The 18684-nt window shown below is 40.8% G+C and overlaps 1 long non-coding RNA gene across 6 annotated transcripts in view; it reads right to left on the bottom strand.

Moving 5' to 3' along the window:
• The window catches only part of LOC112586455, a 196324-nt gene extending 186861 nt beyond the window's left edge, over positions 1-9463 (bottom strand). For 4 of the 6 annotated variants that reach the window (XR_006552673.2, XR_006552675.2, XR_006552674.2 and 1 more), the window contains exon 1: positions 8743-9462. This is a non-coding gene — a long non-coding RNA (uncharacterized LOC112586455). Of the gene's footprint in view, positions 1-8742 lie in introns of all 6 variants that reach the window. The other 2 variants (XR_006641305.1, XR_006641304.1) reach the window with 1 other exon arrangement.
• Between the last annotated feature and the right edge of the window lie 9221 nt (positions 9464-18684).

Raw genomic sequence — 18684 nt, 5'->3', positions numbered from 1 at the left:
CACAGGATGTGTGTCTTGGGAGTGAGTCACACAAGTGGAGAAAAATCACGGTTTCTTCCCTGGGAGTCAGGGAATGGAGCTGCTTCTATTTAAGCCGGTTGACTCAAATCACTGCAAGTAGGTGTTGAGTCAGACTGGATGCTCCAAACAACTAAACATCATCCCTCCCCGTCCTGGGGTAATACAGCTTTGGGAAGTGCTTAGAACTGCCAGGAAATTCTGACCTAGAAAAGTAAGAGAGTGGGAGGAGATCTTGCCATCCTGGCACTGGGGGAACTTTACCAGGTCAGAACTGCTTTAGGCTTGGGTAATTCTGGTGACTGCCCTGGCAGCCTGGGTGCTGGACCAGCTTCTGCCTTGCCCTGTGTCAACAGATCCAGGTGGCTACTGGGGTTTACAGGGATTGATGCAGCCTGAGAGATCAACACCTCTTGCACCTCAGCTGCGGGGCAAGTGCAAAAGCAGGTTCTAAGGGCCTTAGTGGGAACCTGGAAGGATCATGACTATAGCCTGATATATGTGTATGTTCTCAGTCAGTCAGTCATATCCCAATCTTTGTGAATCCATAGACTGTGTAGCCTGCCAGGCTTCTCTGTCCATGGGATTCTCCAGGCAAGAACACTGGAGTGGGCTGCCACTTCCTTCTCTTGGGGATCTTCCAGACCCAGGGATCAAACCCTTGTCTCCTGTATCTCCTACACTGGCAGTAGATTCTTTACCACTGAGCCACCAGGGAAGCCCCATAGTCTGATATATAACTTTAAAATTCTCAGACATGCCTAGTGCAAGCCTCAGGCCCTGCAAATATTAGGGGCAGTCCTGCCTTTAGCTTTATTAATGCAAAGGTTTTCATAGTTTAATAAATAATAAATTTAAGGTGAATCTAATTTTGATCCTGGTGCAAAGACAAGTGGTTCCCAAAAGAAGGTTTACTGATTCTAAAGAATAAAATAGTTCCAACTTACTGGATTTGCCTTGTAAGATGGTTTGCCCTTTCTATTCATATAGGGTGATTAACCACAGGGGACATTAACAAAGTGGTTTTTATATTCTGCTTGATTTTACTTACTATGAGTATTTCAAAAGTTTGTGCTTGTGCTGTTATTTTTCAATATTTATTTTGGTATTTTTATGGTATGAAATGGAGAAGGAAATGGCAACCCACTCCAGTATTCTAGCCTAGGGAATTCCGTGGACACCGGAGCCTGGTGGGCTGCTGTCCATAGGGTCACACCGAGTCGGACATGACTAAAGTGACTTAGCATGCAAGCATTGGAGAAGGAAATGGCAACCCACTTCAGTATTCTTGCCTGGAGAACCCCAGGGACAGAGGAGCCTGGTGGGCTGCCGTCTGTGGGTTCGCACAGAGTCAGACATGACTGAAGCGACTTAGCAGCAGCAGCATGGTATGAAATGGGTTTAAGGATTTAGGTGAAATCTCTATCATTCCACCTGTAAGAAAAAAATGGATTGACCTATGAGTGCTCATGGAATAAGAACAAAGTGGGTTCTAGTTCCAGTCACCTTTTTAGTCACCTGTTACAGTACTTTTTCTAAGTGGTCACTTGCCTGCTGCCCATTAGCCAGTCTGTGGCCTAGATACACAGCAGCTAGCAGCTTCACCTCCTTGGGAAGCCCATTTCCTGACATGCTCCCTTTGGTTGCAGGATTCTAGACTGTCTTCAAAGGCCTTGGCCCTGGGCTTCGTCAGAGCTTGAAAATGGGAAGGAGCAATAAATACACAGGATACGTCAATTTACAATGTTACTTTAAAAAGTATCCCCAGATACAGTAAATGGATTTGGTGCTAGGCTAATGGATAATAGAATAATTTTACAAATAAAATATGAAAGAGGAATAGGTTGCTTTGAGAGAATGTGTTTTGACAGGTAGTTTCCAACATGGCAGAGTGTGTTAAAGATTTTAAAGCTATTTGAGTCCTGTTGATGTTTTCGGTTTTCGTTAACCTCAAAAACAGATGTCTGAAAAGTCTTATTGTGCTTTCCTCCAAATGTGTAGAGGAAGAGTGTCTGCAGAGCACAGATTACCTCAGCCCTATCCTGTGAGTCTGCCTTCAGTTGTGTTCTTTATAGTCTGTGTGGTACATAAACTTTTTTTGGAAGGTGGGAGGAGACAGTAGCTAAAGTGAAATAAGGGTCTTACCATGAGAACTTTTATTACAACTTCCTCTGTGATTGAGCAGAATCCAAAAGGGATAGAAAACATTTTGCCAAAGAAAGCTTTTGAAGCTTTTCTGACCAATAAAAAGGTTTAATTTTGATAGCCACTGGGTTAAAAAAAAAAAAAGGCTTTCTGGTAACCAGTCCACACACATCTAAGTGCTGTAAAATCAAACAAATTTGGGTTCAGATTAAACTGTATTTTTATTAGCTTTGTGTCCTCAAAGGAAAGAGGGCATTATTCATAGATTAGAGAATAAAGTCCAAACCAATAGGGAAATTCTGAGGAAGAATTAACTACAGCACAGAGCCTGACATGTAGTAGGTAATCAATACCAGTCATATGTATGTACATCTGACCATGATTTCTCATTTTCAAATATCAGTGCTAATAAATCATTGTACTTGGCATCTGACACATGTACCCACTTTTAAAAAGCAGAGGTACATCTGTAAGATTACTGGAATGCAAACAATATTAATGAATTATAATTTTATACCATGGAATTGACTATATTTTAATAAATATATATATTGAAAGAAATGGCTATAATATAGCATTTTCCCATTTCATTAAAACTTTCTTAATATTATCTTAATAGAAATATACATAGTGAATAAATTAAAATCTTCAGTTTCATTCCAGTTATTTTGGAATTAAGATATTGCTTTTCTCCAACTGCTTTATTACATATTATTAAACTTTCACTTCTAACCACTTAGATTTTCCTCAGGTCTCATTTAGTAAATGAATTTTAACATGTTCCAAAATAAACGAGTTTATTATCCTTTCTTGTCTCTTACCTCAAAAGAGCTATGGCTTTTGATTTTGCTATTCCTGTTAACAGTACCATTTTTTTTTTACATCACAGAAGCTTGAATCCCCCTCCTCCCTTTAACTTATCTGAACTGCTGCTTTTGTGCCACATACTTTATACACATTTTATATATATGCACACACATGTATATATGCATGATAGCTAGCATATATATGTAGAGCCAGCATATGTGTGTGTATACACATAAATAAGCTAGCTCTCATGTGGCTAACTCTCCATATATATGCTAGCTATCCTGTGTATGTGGGAGATGGGTATCCGAAACTAGTATTCGTTCAGTGGTTACTATACAAGAAACGCAGAATCTGTGTTACACATTACAGGAGTATTTATGCCTTTATTCGAATCTTCCAATGGTTCTAGGAAATAGATCCAATTACTTATATTTTACAGATAAGGAAAGCTTTTCTGGAACTTATTTGAGTTCAAACAAATAGGAAAGGCAAAAGCTGGGGTTTCAAATTGTGATCAGTCTGTTTCCAGAATCTGAAGCCTCGCCACCTATGTTTTCTCATTATCTATGTCGTCTCTTTATTACAGTGCCACTCATGTCCTCAAATGCTTATTAACCTCTATTACATTCCCCTCCACGTGTTTCTCTACTGTGCTTCATCCCTCCATGCAATTTACATCTCACCACGACTCATTTTCCTGAAACAAGACTCCAATCTTATCATTCTTCCACTTAAAAATTGCTAATAGTCTCTTATTGCTAATTTCCTCTGTTACCTTTCTTTCATTACTGTATTAATCAGAGCTGTCCAGAGAAACTGACCCTATAGGCTGTGTATATATAGAAAGACATTTATTTTAAGGAAATAGCCCATGCAATTGTGAAGTCCAGCAAGTTCAACTATTTGCATAGTGGACTGAAAGGCTGAACACCAAGCCATGAGCTGATTGTACGGTTAAGTCTGAAAGGCTATGAGGCTGCAGACTCAGGGCAGGCTGTTTGCTGAAGAATTTCCTCTTGCCAGGGGAGGTTAGCCCTTGGTTTAGTTCAGGCCTTCAACTGACTGGATGACAGTTACTCACCTGATGGAAGGCAATCTGCTTCCCTCAGAATCAACTGATTTACATGTAACTTTCATCCAGAGTAATTTTTGACCAAATATTTAAGCACACTGGCCTAGTCAAGTTGATACATAAAGTTAACCATCATGATTGCTATTACTATACAACAAGTTTTTCATCATTCAGCAAAACTGGGCATTTGTGGGTCCCCAAAACCAACCCAGATAATCACAATGCTGTGATCAATCACATAGAGCCACACATCCTGGAATGTGAAGTTAAGTGGGCCTTAGGAAGCATCACTATAAACAAAGCTAGTGGAGGTGATGGAATTCCAGTTGAGCTATTTCAAATCCAAAAAGATGATGCTGTGAAAGTGCTGCACTCAGTATTCCAGCAAATTTGGAAAACTCAGCAGTGGCCACAGGACTGGAAAAGGTCAGTTTTCATTCCAGTCCCAAAGAAAGGCAATGCCAAAGAATGCTCAAACTACTGCACAATTCCACTCATCTCACATATTAGTGAAGTAATGCTCAAAATTCTCCAAACCAGGCTTCAGCAATATGTGAACTGTAAACTTTCTGATGTTCAAGCTGGTTTTAGAAAAGGCAGAGGGACCAGAGATCAAATTGCCAACATCTTCTGGATCATAGAAAAAGCAAGAGTTCCAGGAAAATATCTATTTCTGCTTCATGGACTATGCCAAAGCCTTTGACTGTGTGGATCACAATAAACTGTGGAAAATTCTTCAAGAGATGGGAATACCAGAGCACCTGACCTGCCTCTTGAGAAATCTCTATGCAGGTCAGGAAGCAACAGTTAGAACTGGACATGGAACAACAGACTGGTTCCAAATAGGAAAAGGCATACATCAAGGCTGTATATTGTCACCCTGCTTATTTAACTTATATGCAGAGTACATCATGAGAAACGCTGGGCTGGAAGAAGCACAAGCTGGAATCAACATTGCGGGGAGAAATATCAATAACCTCAGATATGCAGATGACACCACCCTTATGGCAGAAAGTGAAGAAGAACTAAAGAGCCTCTTGATGAAAGTAAAAGAGGAGAGCGAAAAAGTTGGGTTAAAGCTCAACATTCAGAAAACTAAGATCATGGCATCCGGTCCCAAAACTTCATGGTAAATAGATGGGGAAACAGTGGTTGACTTTATTTTTTTGGGCTCCAAAATCACTGCAGATGGTGACTGCAGCCATGAAATTAAAAGACGCTTACTCCTTGGAAGGAAAGTTATGACCAACCTAGACAGCATATTAAAAAGCAGAGACATTACTTTGTCAACAAAGGTTCATCTAGTCAAGGCTATGGTTTTTCCAGTGGTCATGTATGGGCGTGAGATTTGGACTATAAAGCTGAGCACCAAAGAACTGATGCTTTTGAACTGCAGTGTTGGAGAAGACTCTTGAGAGTCTCTTGGATGGCAGGGAGATCCAACCAGTCCATCCTAAAGGAAATCAATCCTGAGTATTCATTGGAAGGACATCATGATGTTGAAGCTGAAACTCCAATACTTTGGCCACCTGATGTGAAGAGCTGACTCATTTGAAAAGACACTGATGCTGGGAAAGATTGAAGGCAGGAGGAGAAGGGGACGACGGAGGATGAGATGGTTGGATGGCATCCCCGACTCAATGGACGTGAATTTGGGTAAACTCTGGGAGTTGGTGATGGACAGCGAGGCTTGGCGTGCGGCGGTCCATGGGGTCGCAAAGATTCAGACACGACTGAGTGACTGAACTGAACTGAAAAACCAACTTATTCTTCTCCATCTTCTTTCCATGGTGCTATTCCAGTTTAATAGCTCATTCCTGCCTTTTGCCTCAATATTTAGTAAAAGCCGTGAATGAGTAAGAAAGAAATGAAAAGCACCCCTCCAAAATCAAAGTGAGTACCGCCTGAAGTCATAAGGCTTCAACAATGTTAACCCACAAGAGGGAGGGAATATATGTATACTTATAGCTGATTCACGTTGTTGTACAGTAGAAACTTAAATACAACAGTGTAAAGCAAGTATACTCCTATTTAAAAATGTAATCCCAGTCAGTTATTAATACCATTAATAACTGAATGGTGTTAAAAGTTCTTTCGCCCCTAGTGACTAAAAGTCACTTGCTGCTTCTATGCCTAATGATCTTGGCCATACCACTTGGAGGTAGAGAAACATAACATTTATAAGGTATACTGTAAAGTACACATACACAGTCAACACAGATCTCCCAGTTTTTCTGCTCGAGTTTACAAAATCCTCTTTTATGGCCATCATTAAAAAATCTACAAATAATTAATGCTAGAGAAGGTGTGAAGAAAAGCAAACCCTCCTACCAGGTTGGGGGGAATGTAAATTGATGCAGTTACCATGGAAAACAGTATTCTGTTGCTGCTGCTAAGTTGCTTCAGTCGTGTCCGACTCTGTGCGACCCCACAGACGGCAGCCCACCAGGCTCTCCCGTCCCTGGGATTCTCCAGGCAAGAACACTGGAATGGGTTGCCATCTCCTTCTCCAATGCATGGAAGTGAAAAGTGAAAGTGAAGTCATGTCCGACTCTTAGCGACCCCATGGACTGCAGCCTACCAGGCTCCTCTGTCCATGGGATTTTCCAGGCAAGAGTACTGGAGTGGGTTGCCACTGCCTTCTCCAGAAAAACCGTATGGAAGTTCTTTAATAAACTAAAAGTACAGTTGTCATATGATTCAGCAATATCACTCCCAGGCACATATGCCGAGAAAACTCTAATTTGAAAAGATAAATGCACCTCAATGTTCATAGCAGCACTATTGACAGTAGCCAAGACACGGAAGCAACCTAAATATCCACTGACAAATAAATGGATAAAGAAGATGTGGGACATATATTCAATGAAATATTAGTCATAAAAATAGAATGAAATGATACCATTCGCCACAACATAGATGGAACTAGAGATCATACTAAGTAAGCCAAAGAAAGACAAATATCATATGATACTACATATATGCAGAAACTTAAATTATAAAAATATACTTAATTTGTAAAACAAATACTCACAGGCTTTGAAAACAAATTTATGGCTATCAAAGGGGAAACTTGAGGAGAGGAATAAATTAAGATCTTGAAATTCACACATACATACTATTATATAGAATATGGATAAATAGCAAGATTCTGGCTTAAAGCTCAACATTAAGAAGGTTAAGATCGTGGCATCCAGTCCCATCACTTCATGGCAAATAGATGGGGAAACAGTGGCTGACTTTATTTTTGGGGGGCTCCAAAATCACTGCAGATGATGACTGCAGCCATGAAATTAAAAGACGCTTACTCTTTGGAAGGAAAGTTATGACCAACCTAGACAGCATATTAAAAAGCAGAGACATTACTTTGCCAACAAAGTCCGTATAGTCAAGGCTATGGTTTTTCCAGTGGTCATGTATGGATGTGAGAGTTGGACTGTGAGGAAGGCTGAGCGCCGAAGAATTGATGCTTTTGAACTGTGGTGTTGGAGAAGACTCTTGAGAGTCCCTTGGACTGCAAGGAGATCCAACCAGTCCATCCTAAAGTGGATCAGTCCTGGGTGTTCATTGGAAGGAGTGATGTTGAAGCTGAAACTCCAATACTTTGGCCACCTGATGCAAAGAGCTGACTCATTGGAAAAGACCCTGATGCTGAGAAAGATTGAGGGTAGGAGGAGAAGGGGACGACAGAAGATGAGATGGTTGGATGGTATCACCACCTCAATGGACATGAGTTTGGGTAAACTCTGGGAGTTGTTGATGGACAGGGCGGCCTGGCGTGCTGCAGTTCATGGAGTCGCAAGGAGTCGGACATTACTGACTGAACTGAACTGATGGTATACCACAGAAAATTATAGTCAATATCTTAAAGTAAATTATAAAAGAAAAATAATATTAAAAAGAATATATATAAAACACATATACTATATACCAGAAACTAACACACTGTAAAACTGTAATCCATAAATCAATGTCTCTTTTCCTTTCTTTGATAAAGTCCCTGAGATCCCAAGCAGATGATTTACATCTCAAAAACACAAGAAGAGAAATACCAATTCCTTTCAGAAAGCTCATTTCCTCTCATGGCATATACAGAAATCAGTCTTAGAAAGTCAAGATTCCCATCTTGGTCATTTTTCAGGGATTTTCTTTTTTCCATTTCTAAATCACCAATTCAGTTTAACAAATAACAGTAATAGACAATAATACATATCATTCCCTCCCATTCCCACACCTTACTTTCTGAGGAACATGATCAGCATTCAAGCTTCACCTGGTCTGTGAGCTCAGCACTGGTGGTCCTAATATAAAAAGCAGCAACCAGACCACACCTGTGGCCACTTTTTCCCACTGTAATGGCGGCCACATCTCTCCAACAGCCTGAGGGTATCTGAGTCCTCTGTACTCCCTGGGTGGTCTCCTTTCATCAAGGACAGCTATCATCCAGCCCACATCAGTAGGTGGTCACCCTCAGATTTCCCACCCCGCCCCCCGACAACCTTCAGGCCCCAGGTGTTAGTGCAGGGCCCCCACAACTTCCCTTTCCTGACCGTTTCCAGCGCTCCCAGGAGCTTCCTTGGTCTCCTGGCTGTGCAGTCAATTGTTGGGCTGCGTCCCACAGGCCTGCGAGCCCAGTCCCTGCCCAGCTTTGAGACCAAAATAGAGCCTGGAGTCGGTGACAGAGAGGTCAAACTTACACGTCTGAAGCAAAGTCCTGGAGGGACACCTCACAGTGCGCGGCATAGGCCTGTGGGCAGTGCCCAGCAGCAGGCTTCGGTCCCGCCGGGAGGGGGAGGGTACCAGTTGCAGGGGGGATTGATATCTGGTTGGCTCCTTGGTTACCAGGGAAACTAGCGGAGGCCCGCTGCCCCTCACTGCCCCTTAAATAGGCTATCAGGTGGAGATGTTCTGATCTAAAGGTCAGAACAGTCATTAGCTAGGGCTGAGGCAAGTATGTAGGAAGGTCAGTCAGGTGAGTAGGGTGTAGGCTAAGTAGGTACTGGTAGAAGAAGGGACTGGCAGAAAGCAAGAGAATAGCCATCTTGGGTGGCCAGCTCATACCTACCAATGTACAGGGTCTGCCTTCTTGATCCATTTTTCATGGTATGCCTCAAACATAACACAACTGCCGAGACTTGCTAAAATCTGTTTAGAAAAATAGAAAAAAAATAGGAAGGAAAGCTAAAAGAAACTAAAAGAAAAAAAATAAGAACTTGGATGAGGCAGAGACAGTGTGGGAAATAAACTTAAAAAAATTTGAAACTGGGAATTCCCTGGTGGTCCAGTGGTTAGGGCTTTGAGCTTCCACTGTAGGAAGGCACAGTTTGATCCCTAGTTGGGAACCAGGTTCCCGCAAAAAAAAACAAAACCAAAAAAACACTGAAACTTTTGAATTGAAGGGTAATGGTTTCAAATCATGTTTGTCTAACTTCTTTCATGAGATATCCCTAATGGTGGAACAGGATGGGCTAGGATGGTTACAGTGAAATTTTCTGTATCTTTAAATGTTATAATCATGTCAGGACTTAACCCCACACCCAATCTATGTCACAGTCACAGAATCTGGCAGAAATAATTCGCTCTGGTGTACATCCTAAATGATAAATGCACTCACATATACACTGAACACAGTCATAAATGTTATATCTGTCAGGGTCCTTTAACTATAACACTGATTTTATGAGAGTGGAAGTTAAGAGGCTTACATACTTTGTGGGGGCTTCCCAGGTGGTGCTAGTGGTAAAGAACCTGCCTGCCAATGCAGGAGATACAGGAGACTTAGGTTCAATCCCTGGGTCGGGAAGATGCCCTAGAAGAGGGCATGGCAACTCATTCCAGTATTCTTGCCTGGAGAATGCTATGGACAGAGGAGCCTGGTGGGCTATAGTTCAAAGAGTCGGACACAACTGAAGCGACTTAGCATGCTCACACATTGTCTGTGATCATTTGTGAGCCATCAGATCTAGGTTACCTGACAACCAAGTTGCTATAGGTTTTAGTATACTGAAAAAGTTCTTAGATAATCACAGCCTTGTGCTTGATTTTTCCCTCCTGAGAATTTAGCTAGTTGTTTTCCTACACCAGGAGAATACTGTGAGGAAAGTAATTTCTTAATAAACGAATATGACTTAGAACACAGAAGTGCAAGTTTTAACACAAAGACTCAGTGAGGTATTATTTAAAGTCAGCTGTAACTACTATACGAAAAGTGATTCCACGTGTTAACGTTCAATAAGTATAGAGAAAAGTCTTTTGACTCTCACTCAAAATGTCCTTAAGTGCAGTGGTCCCCAAGCTTTTTGGCACCAGGAACTGGTTTTGCAGAAGACAATTTTTCTGTGGGCCAGTGGGGAGAGGGGTGGGCGATGGTTTCAGGATGATTTAAACCTATTACTTTTATTGTGCACTTTATTTCTGTTATTATTACATGAGCTCACCTCAGATCACCAGGCGTTAGATCTTGGAAGTTGGGGACCCCTGTTTATATGTGTTTCAACTGTTTTCGATGACGTTTAGATCCAAATGAAAAAAAAATGTAGATTTAGGTGTACAATCTACATATGATTAATTACATGAAAGAATCAGTGAAGAAATGACAATTTCCAAATACCATGAGAATTAAGGTTTAAAATGTTTTGGAAATTATTTTAATTTTCACAAAATATATTGGTCATTTCAATTTTAAATTTCATTATTTAAGCATAATTGAATGGATTACTTTATATTTTCACAAAATAGGCATTTGAAAAACAGTCCTTATTAAATGACCATCACTTAAACATTAGAAACTCTTACAGATATTCACGTTTAGGAAAAAGACATTACTAATCAAAGCTTCATAGGACCTTTTTTTTTTTTTGGTCTCTCAAGGTTTTAAATCATTTTCATAAGAAACATGATTTGGGGCACCTGAGTTCTATCTTTGCCAACAAACCTACAGTTCACAATAAGATCCTGAAAAAAAAAAGTATCATTTCCCCTCACTTCGGCATGTTACAAACAAGAAATAAATTTCCTGCAGTTCTTCCTATAATTGTTTACTTTTGTTCTCATATTAAAAAAAAAAGTAAACTTACATGACAGTGTAGTGTGGGGACAAGAGGGCTGGAAGAGAAAGCACACCAGAGGTATTTATTATACAAACAATAACTTTCTGGAAATCTGCTTCTTCATCTGGACTCTAAAGTGGTAAAGAATAGAGAACCACTGTTCAGTGGAACTGTCTGCAAAGATGAGTAGGTAATACTCTGCTGTGTGCCATACAGCAGCTACCAGCCACCCAGGTGGGGCTATTCAAGAACTCAAAATGTAGCTACTTTTACAAAAGGATACATTTTTCTCATTTCATTTAATTTTCTTTAATTTTAAAAAGCCCCATGTGGCTACTGACAATTGTGGACAGTGCATGATGACAATCCATAGAGCCTCCTAATTCAATTCTCTTTTGATTCTGTATAGTAACATTTAGTTCTAGCCACACAACCAAATAGGTTGGAAACTTACATCTCTACAGAAATCTGTTAAAGTCAGAATGTAAAACTGACAATGGGATTTTCTTGGAAACATCTAAATTCTTATTTGCATAAGATATTATTGTATGAAAAAATTATTTCATAATTAACAATGAGGACAAATGCATTGGAAATGCTTTTCAATGTGAGGACAGGGAATGAACTCTCTGTTGGACAAGGGTCAAGTCATAAATCACATTTGTGGCTGTGTCACTCTGGCCATGTCACTTTCTTCCTATTGAGGCAGGAGGTAGATGTCCTCCCCTTGCCGGGGTAAAGTAACTGGAGATTCATTCCCTGTGGACAAATACTCCAAGATGAGAACGGCAGGACAATTGAGAGGGGAGGCTGGGCCCTGTCTAGATAGAAGATAAGAGACTACCCACTCCTCATTCTCAAAGACAGGAGACCTGCCTACCTACACACGCACAGAAAGCCTCCTTGGAAGTCAAAGGGGAGCGAAACTAAGTGATGGTTACTACCCATAGGCCTCTTTGGTAGAATCCATCTTGGCTAAGAGATGCGTGCCCACACACGAGAGGATCCTGAGATAGACCAAATATGGACTGTGAACCAGGCAAATCAAAATAATTGGCCAAAGGAAAACTGGAAGAAATGCCCCAAATAAGTGATTTAAACTGTCATGAGGGTGCAACTCAGTGATTCTCTGAGTCTGCCCATGTATCTATCCACAAGTACTGTACTCTTTTTCCTCCTAATAAAGACTTTACTTGTTTCACTATTTTCATATTTATGGGAATCCTTTTTCTACAAAGCCAAAGAGCCAGGGCCTTTTCACTGGCCACTGGTCTAATGGTCAGGGTTTGCTCTTCTCACTGCCATGACCCAACCTCAGTCTCTGGATGGGGAACCGAAGCCCCACTTCAATCTGCTTCGGGCTGAGGTCACCAGAGATTAGTACCTTAAATTCTACATCAGCAAAACAGAGCCAAAAATAAATATTTTATCTGTGTTATTATGAGCACCAAACAGGATAATATGTGTTAAATATCTAGCACATTCTTTAGCATATAGCAGAACTTCAAGAGAGTGTATTTGCCTCCCCAACATTTTTTAAAAGTTAATTAAAAAAATACTTTCTATACAATCTTTATGATAGTCTGGAAGGTAATCAATTGTTTTCATTTCTTACTGGATTTGATTTTGTTTCTTAAACAAAAATTAAATAGCCACAAACAACAGCAATTAAAAAAAAAAGCACAAAGTGAAGTATAAATCACAAATCAAAGCAGGGTGGAGTTCAAACACTGAACAAAAGAAAAATACTCTTCACCTTGAAGTCCCTATCTATCAAACCAGCAACTTAGCGGATTTATCCATGCACTGTTGGTTCTGGCAAAGAAGCCATAATCTTTTTTTTTTTTTTTATTCCATTCTCATCTCCCTTTGTTCCCTGCTAATTTCTAAGTCTTGCCTCTGGCAATGTTGGCTCCCATCCTCCCAAGGAGACCCTGACATTTAGGAAAAAAAATCTCTTGGCTTCCCAGGTGGCTCAGATGGCAAAGAATCCACCTGCAATTCAGGAAACTTGGGTTTGATCCCTGGGTTGGGAAGACATCCTGGCGAAGGGAATGGCAACCAATTCCATTATTCTTGCCTGGAGAATTCCACAGATCTACAAGCCTGGTGGGCTATAGTTCATGGGGTCACAAAGAGTTGGACATGACGGAATGACTTTCACTTCACTTCACTCACTGGGGAGGCCAGGTTGCCAGTGGCTCCATGCCCCGGCAGTCTCTGCCAAATATGTGGGAGCAACTTCCTGCTCTGTATGGGCTGTGCCCAGGCACCCATAGTGCCAGCAGCTGTGTGGGGTCTGTTCTCACCATGGGCCTCTCATTCACTGCTGAAGCATTCTTGGAAAGTCAAGTTCTAAAGCTAAACAAACAGATAAATTTTGCAACACTATGCACTGACATTTTATAGCATGGTGGTGTGGAGGCTTCAGGGGAAGTAAAAACACTACCACTAATGGTTTTTTTTTATGATGATGATACGTAGAACTCGTGAAATAGAGTCATTCCCTTGTGAGTTCTTTCTTGGTTTAAATCTTCTCTTCCTAGTTTGAATTTTAGGCATAGAAGTAAGAATTTTTAAGAAGTCCATTCTTATTAAAGGATATTTTTCTCTCCTTAATTTTTTTCCCCCTCCTTCCTCTTCTTTTTAATTTTATTTTTAATTGGAGAATAATTACTTTACAATATAGTGATGGTTTTTGCCATATATCAACATGAATCAGCCACAGGCATCCACGTGTCCCTTCCTTCTTAAACTTCTCTCCCACATCCCTCCCGATCCCACCCCTCTAAGTTGTCACAGAGCACCAGCTTTGGGTTCCCTGTATCATACAGCAAATTCCCACTATCTATCTATTTTACATATGGTAATGTATATGTTTCAATACTATTCTCTCAAGTCATCCCACCCTCTCCTTCCTGCACTGTGACCCTAAGTCTGTTCTTTATGTCTGCGTCTACCTTGCTGCCCTGAAAATAGGATCGTCTGTTCCATCTTTCTGGATCCCATACATATGCATTAATAGATGGTATTTGTCTTTCTCTTTCTGAATTAAATTCACTCTGTATAACAGGCACTAGGTGTATCCATCTCATTAGAACTGACTCAAATGTGGTCCTTTTTAGAGCTGAGTAATATTCCATTGTGTATGAAAATGAAAGTGAAGTGTTAGTCACTCAGTCGTGTCTGACTCTTTGTGACCCCATGAACTGTCCATGGAATTCTCCAGGCAAGAATACTGGAGTGAGTAGCCGTTCCCTTCTCCAAGGAGTCTTTCTGACTCAGGGATCAAAACCAGGTCTCCTGCATTGCAGGTGGACTCTTCACTGTTTGAGCCACCAGTGAAGCCCCTCATTGTGTATATGTACCACAACTCCTAGAAAAGAACTAACACCTATCCTACTAAAACTCTTCCAAAAACTTGCAGAGGAAGGAAAACTCCCAAACTCATTCTACGAGGCCACCATCACCATAATATCAAAATCAGACAAAGATGCCACAAAAAAAGAAAATTACAGGCTAATATCACTGATGAACATAGATGCGAAAATACTCAACAAAATTCTAGCAAACGGAATCCCACAACAGGTTAAAAAGATACATCATGACCAAGTGGGCTTTATCCCAGGAATGCAAGGATTCTTCAATGTAGGCAAATCAATCAATGTGATATACCATATTAAGAAACTGAAAGAAAAACCATATGATTATCTCAATAGATTCAGAGAAAGCTATTGACAGAATTCAACACTCATTCATGATTAAAAACCCTCCAGAAAGTAGACATAAAAGGAACATACCTCAACACAATAAAGGCCATAAAGCTATGGTTTTTCCTGTGGTAATGTATGGATGTGAGAGTTGGACTGTGAAGAAAGCTGAGTGCCGAAGAATTGATGCTTTTGAAATGTGGTGTTGGAGAAGACTCTTGAGAGTCCCTTGGACTGCAAGGAGATCCAACCAGTCCATCCTAAAGGAGATCAGTCCTGGGTGTTCATTGGAAGGACTGATGCTAAAGCTGAAATTCCAGTACTTTGGCCACCTCATGCGAAGAGTTGACTCATTGGAGAAGACCCTGATGCTGCGAGGGATTGAGGGCAGGAGGAGAAGGGGACGACAGAGGATGAGATGGCTGGATGGCATCACTGACTCGATAGACATGAGTTTGAGTGAACTCTGAGAGTTGGTGATGGACAGGGAGGCCTGGTGTGCTGTGATTCATGGGGTCGCAAAGAGTCAGACACGACTGAGCGACTGAACTGAACTGATGACAAACTCATAGCAAATATTATTCTCAATGGTGAAAAGTTGAAAGCAGTTTCTCTAAAATTAGGAACAAGACAAGGATGCCCTCTCTTGCCACTATTATCCGCTAATATTTAAGCACACCACCACCACCAGGATTAGTCAACATAGATCCATATCGATACGGCATTCTCGTCAGAAGTAACATTCACAGAGGTACTTATTTTAAAGGAGTCATAGGGTTTATTGCAGGCTTCCCTGGTGGCTCAGATGGTAAAGAATTTGCATGCAAGGCAGGAGACCTGAGTTTGATCCATGGGTTGGGAAGATCCTCTGGAGAAAGGAATAGCTACCCACTACAGTATTCTTGCCTGGAGAATTTCAGGGACAGAGGATCCTGGTGGGCTACAGTCTATGGGTTCACAAAGAGCTGGACACATCTGAGCAACTAATACACACACACACACACACACACACACACACCACATGCATGGTTTATTACAGTTGTGTTTGCTCTTCCTTTCCAATCACCAGCCCAACAGTGCTACTGGAGATTCCCCATTTGTGGAAGAACTCTCTGCCCAGACCTTCTAGTATTTTTAAGATCAGTGAAAAAATGAATTTTACTCTGAAGCTTGCAAAGCATAATTTAATCAGAATAATTAGTCAATGAACATGTCTTCAGGTAAGACTCATTATCATAGAAGCAGTGTACTGAGAAGTAAAGAAAGCTGTTGGGTAAAAAGCATAGTCTCTGTTTATGCTTAAATGTGCAAATATTTCTCAGGGATAGAAAATGCACTGCTTTCTTTAAGGAACCTTTCCTGGTTTTTTACTCTCTCTTACATTTAAGGAGCACATGCTCAATTCAGTGGCAACTTGAAAACGTGTGACAGATGTACAATAAATGCTGCACCTATGCTCACACTAAGGGCTCAGAAGGAAAATTAAATCTTTCTAAGTAGGAGAGCTCAGGCAGTCATTTTTTCCATACTTTCCTGTATGTGCTCCAAGCTGTGGAATGCATCGAGGAATGCATATTGAATGATTTGGTGTAGACGTTTTTTCCTTTAGTTTTCTTCAGATTTTATTGCACTCACAGGGAAATATGAAATCACTAAGTTATCTTATCCATAAATGTATATTGAAATGAAATAACGTGTTTGATATTTACGGATATATTGGTTCTTTTTTTTTAAGTCCAAAAAGGAACTCTTTTTCTCCCAGAGAAAAATCAAATGCAGTTAATGCCAACTATAGCACCACTTTCAAAATCCCGGGTTTGGTTTAGGCTGCAGGACTGGAAATCAAATCAAACCTTCCCTGTGTGTAGCAGGGTACAGTAATACCTCATTTATCAGTTATTGTTAAAGGCTGGGGTGCTCCATGTGAAAGAAATGCCCAGATAATTGAATTTTACTCTTCCATGTATAAATTGAAAATGAAAACACACAAAAAAAATGTCAAAAATATTACATATTGCCTTCAGATGCTATGTGGCCCAAATATAATTTAATCAAGTTTGAGCTCACTCACTTATTAGTTATAGGATTTTGACAAATTAGTAAAATCCAGCTCAGTCATTTACTAGTTTTATAATTTTGGCAACTTAGTTAGCCTCTATTTTCTCATCTGTCAAGCAGAGATAATTATACCTTTGTCACAGTTTGAATTAGCTAATCTATATAAAACACCTCATAAAACGCCTAACACATAGACCTACCCAGCACAGCCTCCTGGCAGGGCTGTGGATTCGGCAGCCAGACTGTCTGGCTTTGAATGTTGCCTTTGCAACTTCCTAGCGAGTAAACTCAAGCAATCTTTTTAATTTAATCTCACTATGCCTCAGTTTCCACATCTGAAGTGAAGATAATAATTGTTATTGTTGTTTAGTTGCTAAGTCGTATAAGGATTAAACAAGTAGTGTATGTAGAGTCCTTGGAGCAGTGACCACCATATATATAAGCAGTGTTCAATTCACCTATGATTGATAAATATTTCTGAGGCATTTCTGAATGATCCATCTGTACAGAAATCTGGCAAGGGGGTGTGTGTCTGTGTGTGTGGGAGGGGGTTGTGAGTTCTTTTGCTCTGGTTATGTTTTGGCTATATCGCTAATGTATTTGTGAGTATCTGTTGCTGCTGCTGCTGCTGCTAAGTCGCTTCAGTCGTGTCCGACTCTGTGCGACCCCATAAACAGCAGCCCGCCAGGCTCCGCCATCCCTGGGATTCTCCAGGCAAGAACACCGGAGTGGGTTGCCATTTCCTTCTCCAATGCATAAAAGTGAAAGGTGAAAGTGAAGTCGCTCAGTCGTGTCCGACTCTTCGAGACCCCGTGGACTGCAGCCTACCAGGCTCCTCCATCCATGGGATTTTCCAAGCAAGAGTACTGGAGTGGGGTGCCATTTCTGAGTATCAGCCACAAACAATTCTCTGAGGTAGGTAAACATCCATATATGTGTTTTTGCATTTCCTGGGTTTGTTGGTTGGTTTTGCGTTTCTGTTTTTCTTGTGAAAACATTACATCTCAGCCAAATACTGTAGAAAGACCAAGGTGGCTGAGGAAATGACAGAGCCCTTTAGGATCTGCCATTGCAGCAAAAGAGGTGGAAATTGGTATCGCTCAGGCAAGTAATAGAATGCAACTTTAATATCAGATGAAATGGGTGTTCTCACACTACTATACTCAGATTTGGACAAGAGGATCTCTGCCTCTGTCCTTACTTCTCCCACAGAGCAAGGATTTGGGTAGGGGATCAAAGGCTATGTCCACCTGAAGTCCACATTCTCCCCTGTGGCCCACCCTGCAGCTATTTGCAATCCCAGAATTCCTCACCCACTCGGCTTGCTTCCAGATTATGACAGTGGTGTGCACTTCCCTAGACCCAAAGGGGTGCTGTGCATGGGGAAGAACAAAGCTCAGACGCCTGACCTGGAGGACCTACATGAATGGGCAACCCCATGGTGGTGGGAGGAAGTCAAAGGTGGGAAACAATAGAGGCCAGAACACTCAAGGATGAACTGTGAATCTGTACCCCCTGCCCCCAAGAGTTAGGAATAGACTTGAATATTTATCTTTTCAACTGGGATACTTCTCAATATTTGAAGATCCAAAACTTGAATACACAAGTGATGGTTTTACTGTGGCTTGCTTCTATGTGTGTCTATACACAAAAGTATAGACAAGATGGACTTTAAACCATAGTGAGATACAACTACATACTCAACAGAATGGTTAGTTACAAAAACACTGACAACACCAAATATTGATGAAAATGTGGAAGAATTCGTTTTAGTGTGCATGTAAAATGGTACTGTCTCTTTCAATAGAGGTCTGGCAGTTTC

This window comes from Bubalus bubalis, chromosome 8 (assembly GCF_019923935.1).
Source record: "Bubalus bubalis isolate 160015118507 breed Murrah chromosome 8, NDDB_SH_1, whole genome shotgun sequence".
NCBI lineage: Eukaryota > Metazoa > Chordata > Mammalia > Artiodactyla > Bovidae > Bubalus > Bubalus bubalis.
The sequence above is the reverse complement of the archived record's forward strand: the minus strand, read 5'-3'. Positions and strand labels throughout refer to the sequence as shown.